Source organism: Zeugodacus cucurbitae, chromosome 4, assembly GCF_028554725.1.
Source record: "Zeugodacus cucurbitae isolate PBARC_wt_2022May chromosome 4, idZeuCucr1.2, whole genome shotgun sequence".
NCBI classification, from domain to species: domain Eukaryota; kingdom Metazoa; phylum Arthropoda; class Insecta; order Diptera; family Tephritidae; genus Zeugodacus; species Zeugodacus cucurbitae.
In genome coordinates, this window is record NC_071669.1 from 34,015,627 (window position 1) to 34,039,155 (window position 23,529).

Here is a 23,529-nt window from a genome sequence, read left to right on the forward strand (position 1 = left end):
TATTTTTTTTTATTATTAACCCGATTACTCCTCCCGCCCAACCGACGCGTGGGGCGCAGTCCGCATATGAGCGGAATTTGCCGAGTCTAGAAAGGCAAGAGATTTTTAAGCGTGCGGTTCTCAAACTGCTCAGCCAATTATTAATTAATTAAGACAATTGAATTTACATGAGAATTAAAATTTAGTTTAGGGTCCATATTAACTCCTAAATCAACAAAGCTAAAAGCTTGCTCTAAACTGAAGTTATTTATTACGTAGGGAGAAAGATCAACAGTTCTACGGGAAAAGCACATCGTTTTACATTTTTTAAGATTCAGTGGCATATCATTTTTGTGACACCAAGTAACTAAATTATTTAAATCCGATTGCAACTCAGTCCTTTCGTTATGAGAAGTATATGATTTAAAAAGCTTTACATCATCCGCATATAATAAAATTTCTGAAAACTTAATTACTGAAGGTATATCATTGATGAACAACAAGAACAGAATCGGGCCGAGATGACTACCCTGTGGAACCCCTGAAGTGACACTAATTGAATCGGATAATGTATTATTAAATAAAACTTGTTGTTTTCTGTTAGTAAGATATGAGGATACCCATTCAAGAAGTCTTGGTTGAAAACCAAGAAGATCCAGTTTTTGCAAAAGAATTGAGTGGTTTACTCTATCGAATGCTTTACTAAAGTCTGTATATATAACAACAGTATTCTTATTATCCCTAAAACCCATTGACAAATGGTTTACAAATTCAAGCAAGTTTGTTACTGTAGATTTCCCTTTACAAAATCCATGCTGAGCAAATGAAATTAAAGGAGAGATTAAGAAAGTTATTTGGTCAGTGACAATAGCTTCAAAAAGTTTGGGTATAGCTGACATTTTAGCTATCCCCCTATAGTTCTCAACAGATGATCTAACTCCACTTTTATGCAAAGGTAATATAAAAGAGTTTTTCCACATTGACGGAAAAATACCTTGTTTAAGAGATAGGTTAAAAAGCTTAGTTAAGGGCAGATAGATATATTTTGCACAATTTTTAAGAAAGCTTGAGGGAATCATATCAGGACCATATTTAAACGAATTTTTTAACGTAACTAAATAATTTAAGACATCTGTTTCAGAAATTGGTGTATTAATTACAGTACTCGGACATAACACTTGATGATATGGCACATTCATAGGGTAGTTTGAACAATAATTGGATTTGAAGAATTCTGCAAACATATTAGAAATAATATAATTGTCACATGACATTGTTGATTTATATTTCATCGCGGACGGAAAATGGAAATCCTGCGTTTGAAGTTAACGAAACCATAAAACAATTTCGGATTACGAATAATATTATTTTTTACTTTGATTATGTAGTTTTTATAACATTTTTTGTTAAGTTCTTCAAACTGACGACGCAATTTAGAATATTGTAAATAGTCAACAAGAGCTCCAGTTTTTTTATAAAGTTTAAAAGCACGAGCTTTTTTATTTTTTAATTTACATAGCTCATTCGAATACCACAAATTTGAACTTTTTCTTTTGATAATAAAACATTTCGGAACAAATCTTTCAAAAATATTAAAAATTGTTTCATTAAAATGTGATACATTTAATTCAATATTACCACTGTAAACAGGCCAAGTCAATTTAGAAAGTTCACAATTAATCTTTTTGAAGTTAGCTTTCGCAAAGTTGAACCGAGAACAAAGGTCCTGTTTGTTGTATACAACTAATTCGTCTATGATTTCGATATTAATTTCCAAAACTAAAGGGTCAGATCGGACCACAGAAACTGTTGAAGTATTATCAACTTAGACCAAATCTAAGAATTTACCAAACTTGTTCGGAATTAAGTTAATTTGGTTAAGACCCATCCCAGACATTTCTTCCAAAAACTCATTAAAGCTTAAACGAGTGCAGAAAGAGGTAACGCAATCGTCAACGGATTTCCAAGATACACACGGTAAATTGTAATCGCCTAGAACAATTACATATGTAATCAGTATTCTTAGCAATTGAAAAAACATTATTTATTAAAGAAGCATATATACAGATAAGTCCGATTGAGGCGGAATATAAGATAAAGTTAGGTAAATAGAACATTTATTAATACAAATTCGAATGCACTTAAATTCAATAAAGTCCGCATGAGGAACTTCTACTTCAGACAGAATTGAAGAATGCACAGCAAATAGTACGGTGATATACTTTTTACGGACAAATTGGCAGGTTCTTCATTAGACGGACGTTTACGTTTTGATGAAGGCTTAGCATTATCATCTTGATCATTTAGGCATTTAAATGATTGAAACACCACTTCATAATGCTTAAATTTTTCTGTAAGGTTTTGAAGTTCTCGACCGATTTCTGTAAAATTATCGCGCGCCTGTTTAAAAACTTTAAATAATTCAATATCTGTCGGTCTACACTTTAAGCACGACCAGCGCAGACCCTTTCCATCGAGAATAGAATCTAAGATTCTACCTGTCAATCCAGCACATTTAAGATGGGCAAGCCCGTCACAAAGCCAACAAGAAACAAAACGATCAGAATCGCCTTTAATAGTACAATTCGGAAAATTGCAAGTCATTATGAAAAAATTTAAATTGAAGGAAAAAACAAAATAGTAAATAATAATAAAAATTAAAATATGATATAATAGTAAATAGAAAAACAAAGATAGTTATACTGAATTAGCCGAGATCACAACCAATATAATAGTGAGCAGTTTGAGAAGCACTGAGCCACTTAAAAATAACACGCAAACAGCTGTGAGCAAAAATGAAAGAAAAAAAGACGAATCAAAAGAAAAAGAGCAAATTAAAACAAAAACAATATGCAATCGCACAAACAATTGCAAAATATGAAATAAAATTCATAATTGATAACAACGACAAATGATTTAAAAAACTCGGCACCAGAATTTAAGAAATTAGTTAAAATACAATTAAAATTTAAATATAACACAAAAGCAAATTAGCACTAATAATTAGCTTTAGATTACACTTATTAAAACTAATCTTTCTTTAATTATATTAATAAATTTAAGCACAAATTCAAGAACCGAGAAAAAATTAAACTTCACAGTTTGACGTGTGGCCAGATTCGGAGCTTTTGTTGGTCGCTGTACTGAAAGTGCACGTGGAGTTTTCGTTCGCATGTTTGGGTCTTTCATCCGTGATTGTACCAAGAACATTCCCCGAATTGTGCAAGAGGTATATTGTAACGAAAATGGCCCCAGAACAAACTAGAATTCACAATCGAAATCGATAACATGCCAGATGTTTCTAGACATTGATATTCGTAGTTACCAGAATGTTCGAGTGCCGATGTATCGCTTACAATCGACTATATAAGGGCTGCCGGACTGTCAGCAAGACACAGTTCTAATAAGAGAGTTGTCAAGCTATAAGTTAGAGTTGTAAAGTAGAGTAATAACCCTGCAAGACAGGTACCGGCGAATTCTTCGGTGAAATGCCAGGGAGCGGTACCCGCAGTTTCAATGAAAGTTTCTATGCCATTCTTAAGGGCGAATTGACAAAAGTACACGAAACTCTTGTGTACGTGTGATCGTTCATCCCATTCTTGCACATTACATTCATCATTTATCTATGTATATATACCTCTTGCACAATTTGGGGAATGATCTTGGTACAATCATGGACGAAAGACCCAAAACGGCGAACGAAAACTCCACGTGCACTTTCAGTACTGCGACCCACAAAAGCCCAGAAACTATACCCGCTATTTTCGGTTAGTTCTACCAAAATCCCAAATGAGAATTTAATAAGAAAATCATTAATTATATTTCATATTTATTTAAAATATCATGCCATTTAGGTGTCTATTATTATATTTACTTTATATAATACATTTATACTACTACACTGTATACATATGTAAAACTTATTGAATATTTGAACAATTTTTGCTATCTGACAAAGGCTGGAGGAAGAGTGGCAAATGTCAAATACCCCGAGCGGCCTGGAAGTGTAAGCTGCGCACATTATGTGAGGACTCTTTTGGTTTCTTTAGGAGATTTGGAAAATCTGTTTTTTCATTAATTTCATTAGTACTAGATTCGTCCATTTTAATAAAATATAAAGTAAAATTAGAATTTTTATAACATAAAAGTTGGTAATAATTACCTTATGTTTCAGGAATTCTAAATCTAGCACTGGCAACGTTCTAGTCTTAACATCCATGCTCTTGCTGTAGTATTTCCATTGAACTAATTTCGGTGAATCCATGTCCTTGTAAAGCGATACAACAACGTTATGATTCCTCAATACAAGGTGAAAATGAATCAAAAAATCCTCCTAATTAAACATATAAGGAGTTTTAAAATTTTTATGATCACAAACATTCACTTAAATTTACCGTCTGATTTCTATGTTTCAATTGCTGGTATGGCCAACTGAGGTGCCGGTAAGTGCAAAAATACTGCATATGCTTTGCCCTCTAGCTCATTGGCAATGCCCAGTTGACACACGTCGCGATAATAAACGGTTTCAAAATCACCTAAACCATGTCGTTCCAATTCTCTTGCTTGTGTTGACCAAAAGGTTTAATTGCACGTAAAAAAGTGACATTAAACCTAATATCTGGTGTGTCAATGATTTATGTTCCATGTAGCAGCGTTTGCATCCATAGTTTTGAATTTGCTTGCAGCACATATTCCATCGTTTCGAAAGTTCTACGCTGCTACTATAAGTGGCACCAATTTACGTTGCGTACCTTTAAAGCGCAGTATGATGTTTGAAATATCTGTTTCGAAAATTTTAGGATTTAAGGCAAGATAATGTTATTATATTCAACAATTATTTTCGTATTCAATGGTTTCGCCCTTGATGTTGACCATTGTTGGCGTAGCTTCTATTGCGTGCTTCGAATTGACAATGCAATGAAGTATTACTGTATCACCCTCTTCAATTCCATATTTTGGCTTTAGCAAACTTTTATTTTACGTTTTACTTATTTAAAAATGCGTGCTTCAATAATTTAAACTTTAATTAGGCTACAGCCACTGATTTAAATTAAACACGCAAAATAATACTTCACAAGCAGCCATGATATAGCTCAAAACAAAACTTGTTTAAACACGAGAACTTTGGTTGTTTCTTTCTATCATTCAGGGTGCTGTACGAAAGAAGAGTTCAGGTAAATGTTTATGCACATTTCGCCCTTTGTTGCATATGTGTGTATGTAGTGGTGTTATTAAAATTTCTTTGAATGTATTGGAGTTTCAGTACCCATGACTTGCTGGGAAGTAATAAAGTGTTACGTTATAAGGAATTAGAAATAAAGTTTAGTGTGTACCCATTAAATTGTGACTTTTATTTGACAATCCAGTGATCGAACTCAGGGTAGAGTTTTAGAGTAAACGACAGATTTTGGAAATCCGTTACAATATATTAGTGTCCGATCGATACCAAAATTTTGGCCGATGCCGATGCCGATTCTTTCAACAACTTTATTTAGTAAATTAGTATATTAACAAAATAAAAACAAAGACAAATAACATCACAAAATAAGTAAACAACTCAATTCATATGTAAATATGAAGTTGTTTATTCATTTAATTAATATTCAAAACTAAATAAATTATTATTATAAGATACTAGCAGACCCGGCCACACGTTTTTGTGGCTATGGTATACATTAAATTAAGTTGGTCCAATCTTGGCTTCGGCGACGATATTGATTACTCGAGGTTGATTTATGTTACGCAGCATGATTACAACTCACACTACTTTTAATTGCAAAGTACAGGCAATTTTAAATAGTTTGGGATAATTGACTGCGTCGTCCTGGTTTGTAGCTGTGTCAACTCTCTTGGACCGAAATTCTAAATTGTCGCATTAAGATCATCGATATCTTTTTTTTTTACCACCAATATAGGTCAGTCATTTATGGCTATCATATTCATGTCAGGAAAACTCCTCTTTCGAGTCAATGAAGTGACAGAAATCTGTTGGAAATGCTAATAATCCATCGAGGTGTCAACTGCCAACTACAATCGCAATTTGATATTGTTGCAAAAACACTCATATGTTAGTTGTTAATTGGCGATTCTTTATGTGTCGCCACAAATTAAATGATTTTAGGCATGCGCTTAGCCCGTCAGTAACAGTTGATCCAGGAATAATTTTAAGAGTCTGGCGTAAATCACCTGCTAACAGAATCCTGGCTCCACCAAAAACGATCATCGACAATCAAGATCTTTTAAAGTCCTGTGCAGTACCTCCAGCGACTTCTTGAATATTTGGGAAATCTTCGTTATAGCGCTATTTTTGACGATTTTGCCGACTGGTGTTTCGTTCATTTGCAATTTAGGAGTAATTTCAAAGCCGAATGTGCCGTTTGTTTGCTTACTAACAGGTCTCAAGTTGCCCTATTCCCGTTAACCTTGGTGGTGAAAATGAATGAAATTGGTTCTGGAATTACATCAGCCCTCATATACTATATATGATGATTTTCTATTGGACTTTATGTCGAATATATAGGTCATATTGTGTGTTATCTTAATAAAATTACATCAATAAATTGAGAGAGTGTAAAATGTTCGGTTGGACGTGAACTTAGCTTTTCATTATTTTTTACAAATTGTGTTGGGCTATCGACACAACCTTATACAATTGAACAATAACAAAAATATTTTAACAAAGCAACAATGACAACCTTCAAATTATAATTTTTTGTTTTCTCTTTTATATTTTTCTTGTCAACTCGAATAAAATTCTCTTATTATTATCTTCCTCGCAATTTTTTCATATTTACTCACTTTCTAATCTTTTTCTGGCCTTCCACAAATATTTCAAGACTAAAATTAGCCAGATCGGTTTGGCCGTTCTCCTTTTTTTGCGGCACAAACGAACAGCAATTCATTTTTATATTATACTATTATCCAAGAATGATAGAAGACAAGATTACGACAGACTGAAGCGTTCACGATCCACGAATGGGAATAGGCAACAGAAGAATTGTCAAATGGAAAACGGAAATGTGAAACATAGTGAACCAAATTGAATAATGTGCAGATAAAATATCACAATGAACGTAATTCTTAAAATCTTCATTTATAAAATGATCCAATATAATAATGCATATTTATAATTAAAATAATATGTTTTGTTACAAAGAGTTCGCCGTTTTGCCAACTTTTTTGTTGGTTGGAGAAGTGAAAAACATTCTTAATAGACGACTTTTTTGTACTATTGTTGTTTAATTCCGAGATTGCGGACTTTTTTTTCAAGTTAATACAATTTTCACTTAGAATTTTAAATAATAATTAAGCACTGACTTCAGCTCTTTGTTTTGGTTTTATTGTTTTGTACCACAGTGCAATTTTGTTTTGCTCGCGTGTTCGGGGTCGTGAAAGTTGTCACTCAACAGGAACTCAAAACCCAAAAAAGCTAACTGTCGTAATCTTGTCTTCTATCATTCTTGACTATTATCAAGCGACAATTTTTTTTAATTCTTCGTTCCCGAATGACGCCTACAACTCTACAACGCATAGTTAGCCGCCGAAAAATTTCAAAATTTTTAACTCGTGATATCTTTTGAATGGAATGTCAGAATCTAATAATTCAAAAAGTTATATAAAGGTTTTGAAGCGATCTTAAATAACAAATCATTTGTTTCGAGAAGGATTAATACTAAGGTATAAATAAAGAGCCTTTTCAAGTAGTGGTATTTTAATTCATTTTTTTATATAAAATCGCTTATTGTGACAAAACTATAATAGTTAGAGATATGATGTCGGGACGTTTTTTGTAGATAATGATAAGTTCTACATAGTACATAAATTTGTTATATCTTCAATCGTTTTCGCAGCATTTGCAATTAAAGAAAGTTTTTTGGTATTTTTTTACATTATCGGAGTTTTGTAAGTAACCCTATTTTTTTAAACTAAATATAGCCTATGTCAGGGATAGTATAGCTTTCCAACGGTGAAAGAATTTTTCAAATCGGCTCAGTAGTTTCGGAGCCTATTCGAGACAAACAAACAAAAAATCAAACCTTTCCTCTTTATAATATTAGTATGGAAGTATAGATTAGTATAGATATGTTGATAGAACAAATAAGTTATTCGCGTTTTCTCAAAGCTTATCAGCAATCAGCAATATAGCTTTTTTCCCTTAAGGGGGTATACCGGTGTGACATTTTCCAAAAATCGATATTTTTATTTTTTATTAATTTGATAGTTTATAATTCCAAAAATATCCTGTGAAAGCGGTAAGGTCGTATCTTGAATAGTTTTTGAATGTCAGCGTTCTAAAGTGCAATCGCTCAAAGGTATAAGCCGCTATAGTCGAAACTTTAAACGCGTTATTCTCGAAATGACTTTTCACAAAATTGCCTTCATCATAACTCAACGAGATATTGACCGATCAACTTCAAATTTAAACTGAATGTTCTCGAATATATTTACTATACAATGAGCTATCTTTTTGATTTGATGAAAATTGTCAATTTGATCTAAAAAAACATCTAAAAACGACCATATTTTACCTAAAAAATCGTTTTTTTTTTTTCAGAACTACGCCATTTTGTTAATGTTTGATATATATTCAACTTTGGTCATATATTCAACTTTAATAAACTTTTTCAATTTTTGTGTTTCAGTTACTCATTCGGCCGTAATCATGTCAGCATTTAGGGAACTTTTTTTTGGCACCTCCCAAGACAGCCTCCTTATTTTTCAAAATTTTTGAAAATAAAAATCTTAAAATATAGTTGAAAGTACACCTTATTATGTCCAAAAAACTTCGAAACATTCGATTGAATACTTTCTTTAAAAAAATCACTAAAATCGCCTAATTTTTCATGGGTTACACTGGTATAGCCCCCTAAGGACACATAGGGGACACATAGCTTCTGGCACATCTCCCAACTTTTGATGTCAACGTTCACCATCTCGTCAGTCTCTTGGCTTAGAATTGGGTATTTCTCCGTCCTTGCCATCACTTGCCACTCCTGTTTCTTGACCATTTACAACCATGGCAAATCGCTCAAATGGCGCTCCCGAACTGTACTGCTTCATATGACTATGACGCTTGGGGCTCGACACTTTAGCTCCAATGCAAATCTCTCATTGATTGACGACAACCAACCCAATAAAATTGATTCTCCAATTTTTCCAAGGTTTTCGTGATCCTAAAGAATCCTTGATTGGGACCTTTGTGCGTTTCATTGCGAACTTTAAGTAATCTTTCATTCCGACCAACCATGAAAGATCGGGAGATTTGTTCTTCTTTACTTTTCCATACCCGATATAAGCAACCAGACACCAACATAAAACTGTTCCACTGAGCTTTTGCGACTAGATGTTCCGCAGCTATTTCTTCTTCTTTTAGACGTTTGTTCCGTTCTACTACTTCGATCTTTTGTCTCCTGTCCCTTCAACTGTGTAGACACCTGTGCTGAAACCTGCAATGGTATACACTCTCCATGCCCTTCCAGCTGTGTTAACACCTCTGCTCTATTTAAGGTCGCCTCCATAGACTCGTCCTCCTTCAACTTTAAGGACACCACATTCGATTCCAACTGTGTTGACAAAATCTCTAGATGTGTTTCCAAAGGTTTTGACATACGCGCCTTATTCGCTTTTAAATGTGTTGACAAAATCTCCTAGTGCTTTTCCAACTGTGAAGAAAATTGTGCTGATATTTGCTCGGATAGCTCTGTTATTTGCTCTTTCATTTGGTCCTTTATTTCTTCCATTCGCGTTGACTGCGCCAACATCTGCGACGAAATCTGTGACAATGCAGAAAAAACCATCTTCATGTCCTGTGCCCCTGATGAACATGGATTATCTTCCTTTTCCTCCTATGTTGTCGATTCATCTAACAGCGTTTCGAAAACAAATTCGTCAACGTTGATGTTTTCTTCTTCCACGGCCTCTCGCAAACGAGCTTGTAACTCAGCTTTCAACTCATTCGTTGCTAAGTCTCGTTGTTCCAACTCCTTTTTGAGTTGTGGTATCTTTAAATCGTTGAACTTAACCATTATCTCCCTGTGGAATTTTATTCGTCAATCCCACTTCTGACACCAATTATAACGGATTTCCAAAATCTGTCGTTTACGCTGAAACTCTACCCTGAGTTGGATCACTGGATTGTCAAATAAAAGTCACATTTTAATGGCTACACACTAATCTTTATTTCTAATTCAAAGAACTTAACACTTTATTACTCAAAACTCTACTTTACAACTCTAACTTGTAACTTGTTTACACTTTACTCGACAGCTCTCCATAGAATTGTCCTCACTCGACAACTCTCTCATTAGAACTGTGTCTTGCTGCCAGTCCGGCAGCCCTTATATATATCGGCACTCAAACATTCTGGCAACTACGAATATCGATGTCTAGATACATCTGGCAATTTATCGATTTCGATTGTCAATTCTAGTTTGTTCTAGTGCCATTTTCGTTACAGTCCAATACAAATTCGAAATAGTATTCGCCGTATGATGAAAGAAGCACTCGTAGTCCTTTGTGTCAGAAAATACAAAAACCGTACACCTAGAAATACAACACAAAATATACAACGACAACTGGTATTATTGAAATTAATATAATTGCAAAACTAAAACAAAACAATAATTTTGATATTCTTATTATTTTACAGAGCATAAATATTAGTATTAATACTTTATATAATTAATACCTATTAAAACTCAGAATAAAAGTGAAAATCGCACAACGCAACCGGCATATAACAAGGTATATACTATGAATATAGATATTTTAATAATTTCTAACCAACTATAAATATTTTTCAGGCATAGGATGATGTACAACAAGTTACATCGGATGTTTTTCATCTTGATTCTGATTTGACTATGCAGGAATTATTAAGCTAAACCTATAATTTATCATTAGGCGTGTTTTATTTGACCACCACAAGCTAATAGCTAAACCATGGACAAATAAAACGCATTTAGCTTATTTCATATCTTCGCTTAAAAATGAATTGTGTTGGCAATGCGGGCCCGAACTCTCAGCTGAAATGTAATTTATTTGAAAAAAAAAGTTGAATTTATAAATCAAAATTCCTTTTGTTTACCGCTGTTCTATAATATTCTGAGCTTGTAAGGAATCTACAATCATTATTAGATCCGGGATGGTCTAAATAAATATGGATAAAGTTCTATAGAATTTAAAATTTTGGTTTGTTTATATTTTTATCTGTCAAAATAGGGTTTCTCGCTATTGCCAACTACATCTTTTTGGAAAAAACCCAACTATTGTGAATGAAAAAAAAACGATGAACTGGCAATGCCTCTAGTTCAATATACAAGCTATGATAGCTTATGACAAGCCAACATAATTATGTTGGCTAAGTCTTCCATACAAAATAAGCCAATAGCTTAATTTGCTGGTCAAATAAAACGCGCCTATTGATAATAGGCGTGTCTATTTGTCGACTTTAAAGCGCCTATTGATAATAGGCGTGTTTTATTTGACCAGCAAATTAAGCTATTAGCTTTTTTCATAAGCTTGTATATTGAACTAGAGGCATTGCCAGTTCATCGCCTTTTTTCATTCAAAATAGTTAGGTTTTTTCCAAAAAAAATAGTAGTTGGCAAAGCGAGAAACCTCATTTTGCGTTGCCAACACAATTCATTTTTAAGCGAAGATATGAAATACTAGCAGTGACAGATGAGCAAAATTAATGCGCCTTAGGGGATGGGGTCATATGTAGAAGTTCACGCAAGTGAGGAAAGTTTCTGATTGCCATTCACTTGGGAGTGGCCAGGAACGATTCTTTTGCATATGACTCAAGCAGCTCACGACTTCCGGTTTTAGACCAAGTATCCCCTGGGTAGCTAACAGACATCCGTTTGGAGGCGAGCTAAAGTGAGAAGGCGAAGCCCGCTTGTGCGGTTGTGCGTAGGGCTTGGGACCCACCACATAAAAACGAATAACCAGTGAATAAGAAACACAGGCCTCGGATGAGAAACCCCCCTTTTGATGACGACCACGGCAAACGTATAAAGGACTATGATTTGAGGGCATGCACCTGGAATGTCCGGACTCTTAATTGGGAAGGTGCCTCTGCCCAGTTGGTTGATGTCCTCATACAACTAAAGGCTGACATCACCGCCGTCCAAGAAGTGCGATGGACGGGACAAGGACGGAAGAAGGTGGGTCCTTGTGACATCTACTACAGCGGCCATATAAAGGAGCGCAAATTCGGTGTTGGATTTGTGGTGGGAGAGAGACTACGTCGCCGAGTCCTGGCATTCACCCCGGTGGATGAACGTCTTGCCACAATCCGCATCAAAGCGAGGTTCTTCAACATATCGCTGATTTGCGCCCACGCCCCAACGGAAGAGAAGGACGATGCGACCAAAGATGCTTTCTATGAGCGCCTAGAACGCATCTATGAGCGCTGCCCCCGCCACGATGTCAAAATCGTGCTTGGCGATTTTAACGCCAGGGTGGGTAAAGAAGGTGTCTTTGGCACAACAGTCGGAAAATTCAGCCTCCATGACGAAACATCGCCAATCGGCCTGAGGCTGATCGACTTCGCTGGGGCCCGAAATATGGTTGTCTGTAGTACCAGATTCCAGCATAAAAAAATTCATCAAGCAACGTGGCTGTCCCCTGATCGAAACACGCGCAATCAAATCGATCACGTTGTGATAGACGGAAGACATGTCTCCAGTGTTTTAGACGTGCGTACGCTCCGAGGACCAAACATTGACTCGGACCATTATCTAGTAGCAGCAAAGATACGCACTCGCCTCTGTGCAGCAAAGAACGCCCGTCAACAAACACAAGGAAGGTTCGACGTCGAAAAGCTGCAATCACAACCGACAGCCGAACGATTTTCTACTCGACTTGCACTCCTGCTCTCGGAGAGCACTCATCAGCATCTCGATATAAGGGAGCTGTGGAACGGCATCTCAAACTCATTGCATACCGCTGCAGCCGAAACAATTGGTCTCCGGCAACGCCAAAAAACCAGTTGGTACGATGAGAATTGTCGTTCCGCAGTGGAGAGAAAACAGACTGCCTACCTCGCAACGTTGCGATCGACCACAACACGTTCGGGGTGGGATAGATATCGAGAACTGAAGAGGGAAGCGAGACGCATTTGCAGACGTAAAAAGAAAGAGGCCGAAATGCGTGAGTATGAAAAGCTTGAAAAGCTGGCCGACATGGGTAATGCTCGAAAATTTTATGAAAAGATGAGGCGATTAACAGAAGGTTTCAAGACCGGAGCATTATCATGTAGGGACCGAGAAGGTAATCTGGTAACGGATGTCCAGAGCACACTGGGATTATGGAGGGAACACTTCTCCGACCTGCTCAATGGCAGTGAAAGTACAACACCAGGAGATGGCGAACCCGATTCCCCAATCGATGACGATGGAATAGATGTTCCATTACCCGACCATGAAGAAATTCGAATAGCAATTACCCGCTTGAAGAACAACAAAGCGGCGGGGGCCGATGGATTACCGGCCGAGCTATTCAAATACGGCGGCGAAGAACTGATAAGGTGCATGCATCAGCTTCTTTGTAGAATATGGTCGGAAGAAAGCATGCCTGACGATTGGAATCTTAGTGTGCTCTGCCCAATCCATAAGAAGGGAGACCCCACAATCTGCGCCAACTACCGTGGTATAAGTCTCCTCAATATCGCATATAAGGTTTTGTCGAGCGTATTGTGTGAAAGACTAAAGCCCACCGTCAACGAACTGATTGGACCTTATCAGTGTGGCTTTAGACCTGGAAAATCTACAATGGACCAGATATTCACCATGCGCCAAATCTTGGAAAAGACCCGAGAGAGAAGAATCGATACCCACCATCTTTTTATCGATTTTAAAGCTGCCTTCGATAGCACGAAAAGGAGCTGCCTTTATGCCGCGATGTCTGAATTTGGTATCCCTGCAAAACTAATACGGCTATGTAAGCTGACGTTGAGCAACACCAAAAGCTCCGTCAGGATCGGGAAGGACCTCTCCGAACCGTTCGATACCAAACGAGGCTTCAGACAGGGTGACTCACTATCGTGCGACTTCTTCAATCTATTGCTGGAAAAAATAATACGAGCTGCAGAACTAAATAGAGAGGGTACAATCTTCTACAAGAGTGTACAGCTCCTGGCGTATGCCGATGATATTGATATCATCGGAAGCAACAACCGCGCCGTTTGTTCTGCGTTTTCCAGACTAGATAAAGAAGCGAAGCGTATGGGTCTGGTGGTGAATGAGGACAAGACGAAATATCTCCTGTCATCAAACAAACAGTCAGCGCACTCGCGTCTTGGCTCCCACGTCACTGTTGACAGTCATAACTTTGAAGTTGTAGATAATTTCGTTTATCTGGGAACCAGCATTAACAACACCAACAATGTCAGCCTTGAAATCCAACGCAGAATCACTCTTGCCAACAGGTGCTACTTTGGACTGAGTAGGCAATTGAAAAGTAAAGTCCTCTCTCGACGAACCAAAATCAAACTCTATAAGTCGCTCATTATTCCCGTCCTGATGTATGGCGCTGAAGCGTGGACGATGACAACATCCGATGAGACGACTCTTGGGGTTTTCGAGAGAAAGGTTTTGCGCAAGATTTATGGTCCTCTAAACATTGGCAACGGCGAATACCGCAGACGATGGAACGATGAGCTGTACGATTTATACGACGACATTGATATAGTTCAGCGAATAAAAAGACAGCGGCTACGCTGGCTAGGTCATGTTGTACGGATGGAAGAAAACACTCCAGCTCTGAAAGTATTCGATGCAGTACCCGCTGGAGGAAGCCGCGGAAGAGGACGACCTCCACTCCGGTGGAAAGACCAAGTGCAAAGTGACCTGGCTTCACTTGGTGTTTCCAGTTGGCGCCAAAAAGCAAAAAGGAGGAATGAGTGGCGCGCTCTGGTGGATTCGGCTATAATCGCTTAAAGCGGTTCCTACGCCAAATATATATATATATATAAGAAATGCATTGAAATTTTATGGTGACAGATGACAAATTTTGTGCATTTAGAATGCTGATTGAGACATTTGCCTATTCATTAAACAAAGGAAACAAATGTATCAGCACATTTTCGTCGCTGGTTGTCGTTGTTTTTTTTTTTTTAAACTGGTCGCTGTTTGCTTTTTACCATCTAAAATTAGTTATTGTTAATATATTAGCCAATAATTTAATTGGCAAAGTAGAAACGCAAATCATTTGTTTACGTTTTTTTTCTTCTTTGGGCAACGTTGCCAACTCAAATTTGGTAAATTAAGCTAAATGCACGGATTTTTTGTGCATTACTAATTTACTTTAAAGCAAATCAACGCCGCTAATGCAAATGTGGCTGTCTAGGCTATAAGCTAAATGCGTTTTATTTGTCCATGATTTAGCTATTAGCTTGTGGTGGTCAAATAAACCACGCCTAATATTATGAACTGAAGAGGGAAGCGAGACGCATTTGCAGACAAAAAAAGAAAGAGGCCGAAATGCGTGAGTATGAAGAGCTTGACAAGCTGGCCGACAGGGGTAATGCTCGAAAATTTTACGAAAAGATCCGGCGACTAACTGAAGGTTTCAAGACCGGAGCACACTCCTGTAGGACCCCCAGAGGTGATCTAGTTATTGATGACCAGAGTATACTGAGTTTGTGGAGGGAACACTTCTCTAGCCTGCTGAATGGCAGTGAAAGTACAACACCAGGAGATGGCGAACCCGATTCCCCAATCGACGACGATGGAGCAGATGTTCCATTGCCCGACCGTGAAGAAATTCGAATAGCAATTACCCGCTTGAAGAACAATAAAGCGGCGGGGGCCGATGGATTACCGGCCGAGCTATTCAAATACGGCGGCGAAGAGCTGATAAGGTGCTTGCATCAGCTTCTTTGCAGAATATGGTCGGAAGAAAGCATGCCTGACGATTGGAATCTCTAAGGTTCTGTCGAGCGTATTGTGTGAAAGACTAAAGCCCACCGTCAACAAACTGATTGGACCTTATCAGTGTGGCTTTAAATAGTGCCTATGATGAATTGATTAGTGCTGTCAATGATGAAAACAGTTGACTATTTTTTCTTGATGCGCCCGGCGGAACAGGGAAAACGTTGCTGATATCATTGATTTTGGCAACAATACCATCTCAAAATGGCATTGCGTTGGCTCTCGCATCTACTGAAATTGCTGCAACGTTACTAGTAGTTGGAAGAACGCACATCACTGAACCTCACTGAAGCTTCCGTTAAACATGCAAATCAATGAAACACCTGTTTACAACGCAATCAGCTATGGCAAAAGTGTTGAAGAATTGTAAACTAATAGTATGAGATGAGTGCAATTCTCTAGAAGCACTTGACAGAACAATGAAAGTTATGTGGAATAATAATCGTCGCTTTGGTGGCGTAATGCTCCTGTTATCAGGCGATTTTTGACAAAAACTTCCTGGTATTTCGAAATCAAGAGCGGCGGTGAATTGAACACATGTCTCAAGTCATCGTATTTGTGGCGGTACGTAAAAACAATACGATTGACATATTTGAATATTCAATTGTTCCTGCAACAAGATAGCACCGCAGAAGAACTGCTAAGCATTGGAAATGGTCAAATTAGATATCAATTCGCCTAAAGTGAGAAGGCGAACCCGCTTCTGCGGTTGTGCGTAGGGTTTGGGACCCACCACACAAAAACGAAGTACCAATGAAAAATCGAAGAAAGCTTCGGATGAGACACCCCCCTTTTGATGACGACCCCCGCAAACGTTTTAAGGGCATGCACCTGGAATGTCCGGACCCTTAATTGGGAAGGTGCCCCTGCCCAGCTGGTTGATGTCCCCATCCAAGAAGTACGATGGACGGGACAAGGACGGAGGAAGGTTGATCCTTGTGACATCTACTACAGCGGCCATATAAAGGAACGCAGATTTGGTGTTGGATTTGTGGTGTGAGAGAGACTCCGTCGACGAGTCGTGGCATTCACCCCGGTGGATGAACGTCTAGCCACAATCCGCATAAAAGCTAGGTTCTTCAACATATCGCTGATTTGCGCCCACGCCCCAATGGAAGAGAAGGACGATGTGACCAAATATGCTTTCTATGAGCGCCTAGAACGCACCTATGAGTGCTGCCCCCGCCACGATGTCAAAATCGTGCTTGGCGATTTTAACGCCAGGGTGGGTAAAGAAGGTGTCTTTGGCACAACAGTCGTAAAATTCAGCCTCCATGACGAAATATCTCCAAACGGCCTGAGGTTGATCGACTTCGCAGGGGCCCGAAATATGGTCGTCTGTAGTACCAGATTCCAGCATAAGAAAATTCATCAAGCAACATGGCTGCCTCCTGATCGAAACACGCGTAACCAGATCGATCATGTTGTGAATGACGGAAGACATGTCTCCAGTGTTTAAGTTGTACGTACGCTCCGAGGACCAAATATAGACTCGGACCATTAGCTGGTAGTAGCAAAGATACCATTGGCTTTCGGAAAAGTCAAAAAAACAGCTGCTACGATGAGGAATGCCAGCGGAGAGAAAACAGACTGCCTACCTCGCAACGTTGAAAACGACCACAACACGTGCGGGATGGGATAGATACCGAGAGCTGAAGAAGGAACTGCGACGCATCTGCAGACAAAACAGGAAAGAGGCCGAAATGCGTGAGTACGAAGAGCTTGAGAAGCTGATAGACAGAGGTAATGCTCGAAAATTTTATGAAAAAATGAAGCGACTTAACGAAGGTTTCCAGATCGGAGCATCTTCATGTAGAGACCAAGATGGTAATCTGGTAACCGAAGTCCAGAGCATACTAGGATTATGGAGGGAACCCTTCTCCGACCTGCTGAATGGCAGTGAAAGTACAACACCAGGAGATGGCGAACCCGATTCCCCAATCGATGACGATGGAATAGATGTTCCATTACCCGACCATGAAGAAATTCGAATAGCAATTACCTGCATGAAGAACAACAAAGCGGCGGGGGCCGATGGATTACCGGTCGAGCTATTCAAATACGGTGGCGAAGAACTGATAAGGTGCATGATTCAGCTTCTTTGCAAAATATGCTCGGAAAGCATGCCTGACGATTGAAATCTCAGTGCCCTCTGCCCAATCCATAAAAAGGGAGATGCCACAATCTGTGCCAATTACCGTGGGATAAGCCTCCTAAATATCGCCTATAAGGTTCTATCGAGCGTACTGTGTGAAAGACTAAAGCCCACCGTCAACAAACTGATTGGACCTTATCAGTGTGGCTTTAGACCTGGAAAACCCACAACTGACCAGATATTCACCATGCGTCGAATCGTGGAGAAGACCCGTGAAAAGAGGATCGACACACACCACCTTTCTGTCGATTTTAAAGCTGCTTTCGACAGCACGAAAAGGAGCTGCCTTTACGCCGCGATGTCTGAATATGGTATCGCCGCAAAACTAATACGGCTGTGTAAGTTGACGTTGAGTAACACGAAAAGCTCCGTCATGATTGGGAAGGACCTCTCCGAGCCGTTCGATACCAAACAAGGTTTCAGACAAGGTGACTAACTATCGTGTGACTTCTTTAACTTGATGCTGGAAAAAATTATACGAGCTGCAGAGCTAAATAGAGAAGGTACAATCTTCTATAAGAGTGTACAGCTCCTGGCGTATGATGTATGATGATATTGATATCATCGGAAGCAACAACCGCGCCGTTTGTTCTGCTTTTTCCCGCATGAATAAGGAGGCGAAGCGAAAGGGTCTGGAGGTGAATGAGGACAAGACGAAATATCTCCTGTCATCAAGCAAACAGTCGGCGCATTCGCGTCTTGGCTCCCACGTCACTGTTGACAGTCATAACTTCGAAGTCGTAGACAATTTCGTATACCTGGGAACCAGCAACAACACGAACAATGTCAGCCTCGAAATCCAGCGCAGAATCACTCTTGGCAACAGGTGCTACTTTGGACTAAGTAGGCAATTGAAAAGTAAAGTCCTCTCCCGACGAACCAAAATCAAACTCTACAAGTCGCTTATCATTCCCGTCCTGCTTTATGGTGCAGAAGCTTGGACGATGTCAACATCAGATGGAACGACACTAGGAGTTTTCGAGAGGAAAATTTTGCGCAAGATTTATGGTCCTCAGAACATTGACAACGGCGAATCCCGCAGACGATGGAACGATGAGCTGTACGAGTTATACGACGACATTGACATAGTTCAACGAATAAAAAGACAGCGGCTACGCTGGCTAGGTCATGTTGTCAGAATGAACGAAAACACTCCAGCTCTGAAAGTTTTCGATGCAGTACCCGCCGGAGGAAGCCGAATAAAGGGAAGGCCTCCACTCCGTTGGAGGGACCAGGTGGAGAGCGACCTGGTTACACTTGGAATCTCCAACTGGCGCCGAACTGCAAAGGAAAGAGAGGAGTGGGGCGCTCTCATCGCTTCGGCTATAACCGGCTAAACGGTTAAACGCCAATTACATACATACATACGATAGGTTGAGTGCTCGCACCATTTTAGCTGTCAAAAATACCGATGTTGATGACTATACGGTTCAAGTCAAATTCCGGGAGATTTGTGTTGAAAATGAAGACAAAAGCCGTGAATTATCCAGTTGAATTGCTAAATTATTTGGATTTGCCTGGCATGCCGCCGCATCTCAAAGTTGGATCTGTCATTACTATGCTTCGCATTCTTCATGCGCCGAAATTGTGTAATTGAACCCGACTGATTGTGACTCAGCCATCGAATCATGTGATATGTGAGTTGGAAAACTTTCATCTCTGTACATTTACGCACCGGAACTAGGGATGCCAACATCGTGAAATGAAACATCGATGGATAGAAATAAAAAACATCTGCCATTAAAACATTGATGTATCGAACATCGATGTATTTTTGAACTTTTTAACGTATTTTTATGTTAGTATGAAAAGCTAGGCGATACAGAAGCAGAAGCATAAATAAATGTAATATATAGTAGTTAGTTCGTCTTAATTTGATACATTTTATTTACATTTAGCAGATAGCTACTGTTGAAACTCAATTTTAAAACGAATTCCAATGTGACAAAGCGTTTCCAAATAGACGATTTCGTGTTAATACTAGAAAAAGTGTGAAGATGTAAGTAAAATTGTAATATAAAACATTGTTGAAAGTGACATCGATGTTCTTAGATTCGAAACATCGATGGCAAACATCGGTGTTTTTTGACGAAAATATCGTTGTTTCCAAAAAATCGTTTGCATCCCTAACCGGAACAGAAAACAAAAATTGTTGTTAATCAAGCTGCGTTACATTGAAAAAAAAATTTAGAAAAATCGCAAATAAATATTTCAACACAATATAAATTCCACTTTGTTTTCTTTTCAAAACAAATAATTTCGCGCAGGGCAACGTCTGTGAGGTCAGCTAGTATACTATATATAATGAACTTTTTTATACATATTATATATTGTGTGTAATCTTAATATCATTGAATAAATAAATTGCGAGATTATGAGATGTTTGCTTACACCCGAACATAGCCCTTCTTACGTCTTAGTTATATTTATACTCTCGCAACATGTTACACAGAGTATAGTAGATTGTTCACCTAACGATTGTTTGTTTTAAAACTAAACGAGTTAAATAAAGTGTTAAAAACACAAAACTGATCAGGGTGACGAGTAGAGCTGAAATCCTTCATGGTCTGATAGTGGAGTAGACGTAAAAAACTGTTCAGGGTGACGAGTAGAGCTGAAATCCTTCATGGCCTGATGGTGGAGTAGCCGTAAAAAATTGTCAATTTCAGGGGCTATGCAGATGAATGTCGGAATTGTATTATTATTATTTTTCTTTTTAACATTAACTAATAAATTTGCGGTCCATCGTTGCCTTCAAGAATTCATTTATTTAATTTACTTTAGCTGTCATCGATTGGCTAAATGCTATAGACAACGCAATCTAACAAACTTTCCATATTTTCATACGAACTGGCAGCACTGAAATCGAATTGTCTATGCTTGGTCGCACTGAACTCTTTGACAGTTCACTAACAAAACAATTTAATTTTCAAAGTTGAAAAAGATAGAATCATTTTATGTTAAAAACGAAAAGGGGAAACAATGAGTATTTTCATTTGGTAAGAAAGCTCTGAGGAATCAGATAGGGAGGAAACCAATAAATGCCAAAACTTTTGCGAAGTCATTGACGGCTATGGCGAGAAGGAATTCAAATCGCACATGAAATTGCGGCATTCGACCGTGGAATATTTAATAGGTGTGTATTTATGGACGCATATTTTCATTTTATAGAATTTATAAATTTATTTTGACAATTTTACCACCTAGAAAAAAGTTGTATACAGTATACTCTCGAAAAATAAATCGATTGGTATTTGTGTAATTTACTTTTTCGAATAATTTACTTTTCCAAATACATATATACATAAATTATCTGTTTTTATAATATTAAATGCATTTTTAAACTTAAAAAATTCATTCATTTATTTGCTTCAATAAAACATATGGATTTACATGAAAAACATATTTACATTTACATGCATACATATGTATTTACTATGAGGGGAAAAAATCTTGAATATTCTTTTGTTTTTTTTTTTCTTTTGCAATATATTTTCTGACCATTTTTGTACGACAATTCAAAAAGTCTGACACCTGATTTGCATCGTTTTAATTTTTAAATCAGTGGATCAAGAGAGTAAGTGTTTTTGCAACATCGTAAAAAAACTGCTTGCTTCGTTTCGAATTTTTTGTCACACTCTCTGAAAAGTAAATTAAAAAAATGACTTTTTCGAGGTGCATGCATCTTCGCCTGCCATTTTCAATTTCAAATTTGTTTGACTGTAATTTGTCCTTTGAGCCGTTCACAATAGTTAAATGGTTCTAAAATGAGTAAAACAAAACTTGGTAGCACTCAGCAAGCGACGTGCTTTGCATCCATATCACTGTTAGCCATTTTATAACCGCAAACCTGGAAATTGAAATAAATGTCACACTAGTTTGCTAAAGAATTATTTGATCTGTTTACTTATCTGTTTGATATTCAGGTTTTATAACGGGTGATTTTTTTGAGGTTAGGATTTTCATGCATTAGTATTTGACAGATCACGTGGGATTTCAGACATGGTGTCAAAGAGAAAGATGCTCAGTATGCTTTGACATTTCATCATGAATAGACTTACTAACGAGCAAGGCTTGCAAATCATTGAATTTTATTACCAAAATCAGTGTTCGGTTCGAAATGTGTTTCGCGCTTTACGTCCGATTTATGGTCTACATAATCGACCAAGTGAGCAAACAATTAATGCGATTGTGACCAAGTTTCGCACTCAGTTTACTTTATTGGACATTAAACCAACCACACGAATGCGTACAGTGCGTACAGAAGAGAATATTGCGTCTGTTTCTGAGAGTGTGGCTGAAGACCGTGAAATGTCGATTCGTCGCCGTTCGCAGCAATTGGGTTTGTGTTATTCGACCACATGGAAGATTTTACGCAAAGATCTTGGTGTAAAACCGTATAAAATACAGCTCGTGCAAGAACTGAAGCCGAACGATCTGCCACAACGTCGAATTTTCAGTGAATGGGCCCTAGAAAAGTTGGCAGAAAATCCGCTTTTTTATCGACAAATTTTGTTCAGCGATGAGGCTCATTTCTGGTTGAATGGCTACGTAAATAAGCAAAATTGCCGCATTTGGGGTGAAGAGCAACCAGAAGCCGTTCAAGAACTGCCCATGCATCCCGAAAAATGCACTGTTTGGTGTGGTTTGTACGCTGGTGGAATCATTGGACCGTATTTTTTCAAAGATGCTGTTGGACGCAACGTTACGGTGAATGGCGATCGCTATCGTTCGATGCTAACAAACTTTTTGTTGCCAAAAATGGAAGAACTGAACTTGGTTGACATGTGGTTTCAACAAGATGGCGCTACATGCCACACAGCTCGCGATTCTATGGCCATTTTGAGGGAAAACTTCGGAGAACAATTCATCTCAAGAAATGGACCCGTAAGTTGGCCACCAAGATCATGCGATTTAACGCCTTTAGACTATTTTTTGTGGGGCTACGTCAAGTCTAAAGTCTACAGAAATAAGCCAGCAACTATTCCAGCTTTGGAAGACAACATTTCCGAAGAAATTCGGGCTATTCCGGCCGAAATGCTCGAAAAAGTTGCCCAAAATTGGACTTTCCGAATGGACCACCTAAGACGCAGCCGCGGTCAACATTTAAATGAAATTATCTTCAAAAAGTAAATGTCATGAACCAATCTAACGTTTCAAATAAAGAACCGATGAGATTTTGCAAATTTTATGCGTTTTTTTTTTAAAAAAAGTTATCAAGCTCTTAAAAAATCACCCTTTATGTGTCAATACCACTAAACTTAAAAAAAAATGATTTTAATTTGTTTTACCAAATTTCAAAATTAGGAATTTGTTTTTGTCTTATTAAATAGTACAATATGTTTTAAAAAGTGAGATTTTGGTTAACAATATGCTAAAAAATGTCAAAAACAAGAAAATAAGAAAATAAGGGCTATATTCGGGTTAACTCGCATTTTATACTCTCGCAATTTATTTATT

General features: G+C 38.0%; 1 long non-coding RNA gene across 1 annotated transcript; it reads left to right on the forward strand.

The window, feature by feature from the left end:
• Positions 1 to 5,575: 5,575 nt before the first annotated feature.
• On the forward strand, positions 5,576 to 11,685 carry LOC128921384 (uncharacterized). Its single transcript, XR_008470848.1, has 3 exons — positions 5,576 to 10,556; positions 10,628 to 10,722; positions 10,782 to 11,685. It is a non-coding gene; the product is annotated as an uncharacterized LOC128921384 (long non-coding RNA).
• Positions 11,686 to 23,529: the final 11,844 nt, after the last annotated feature.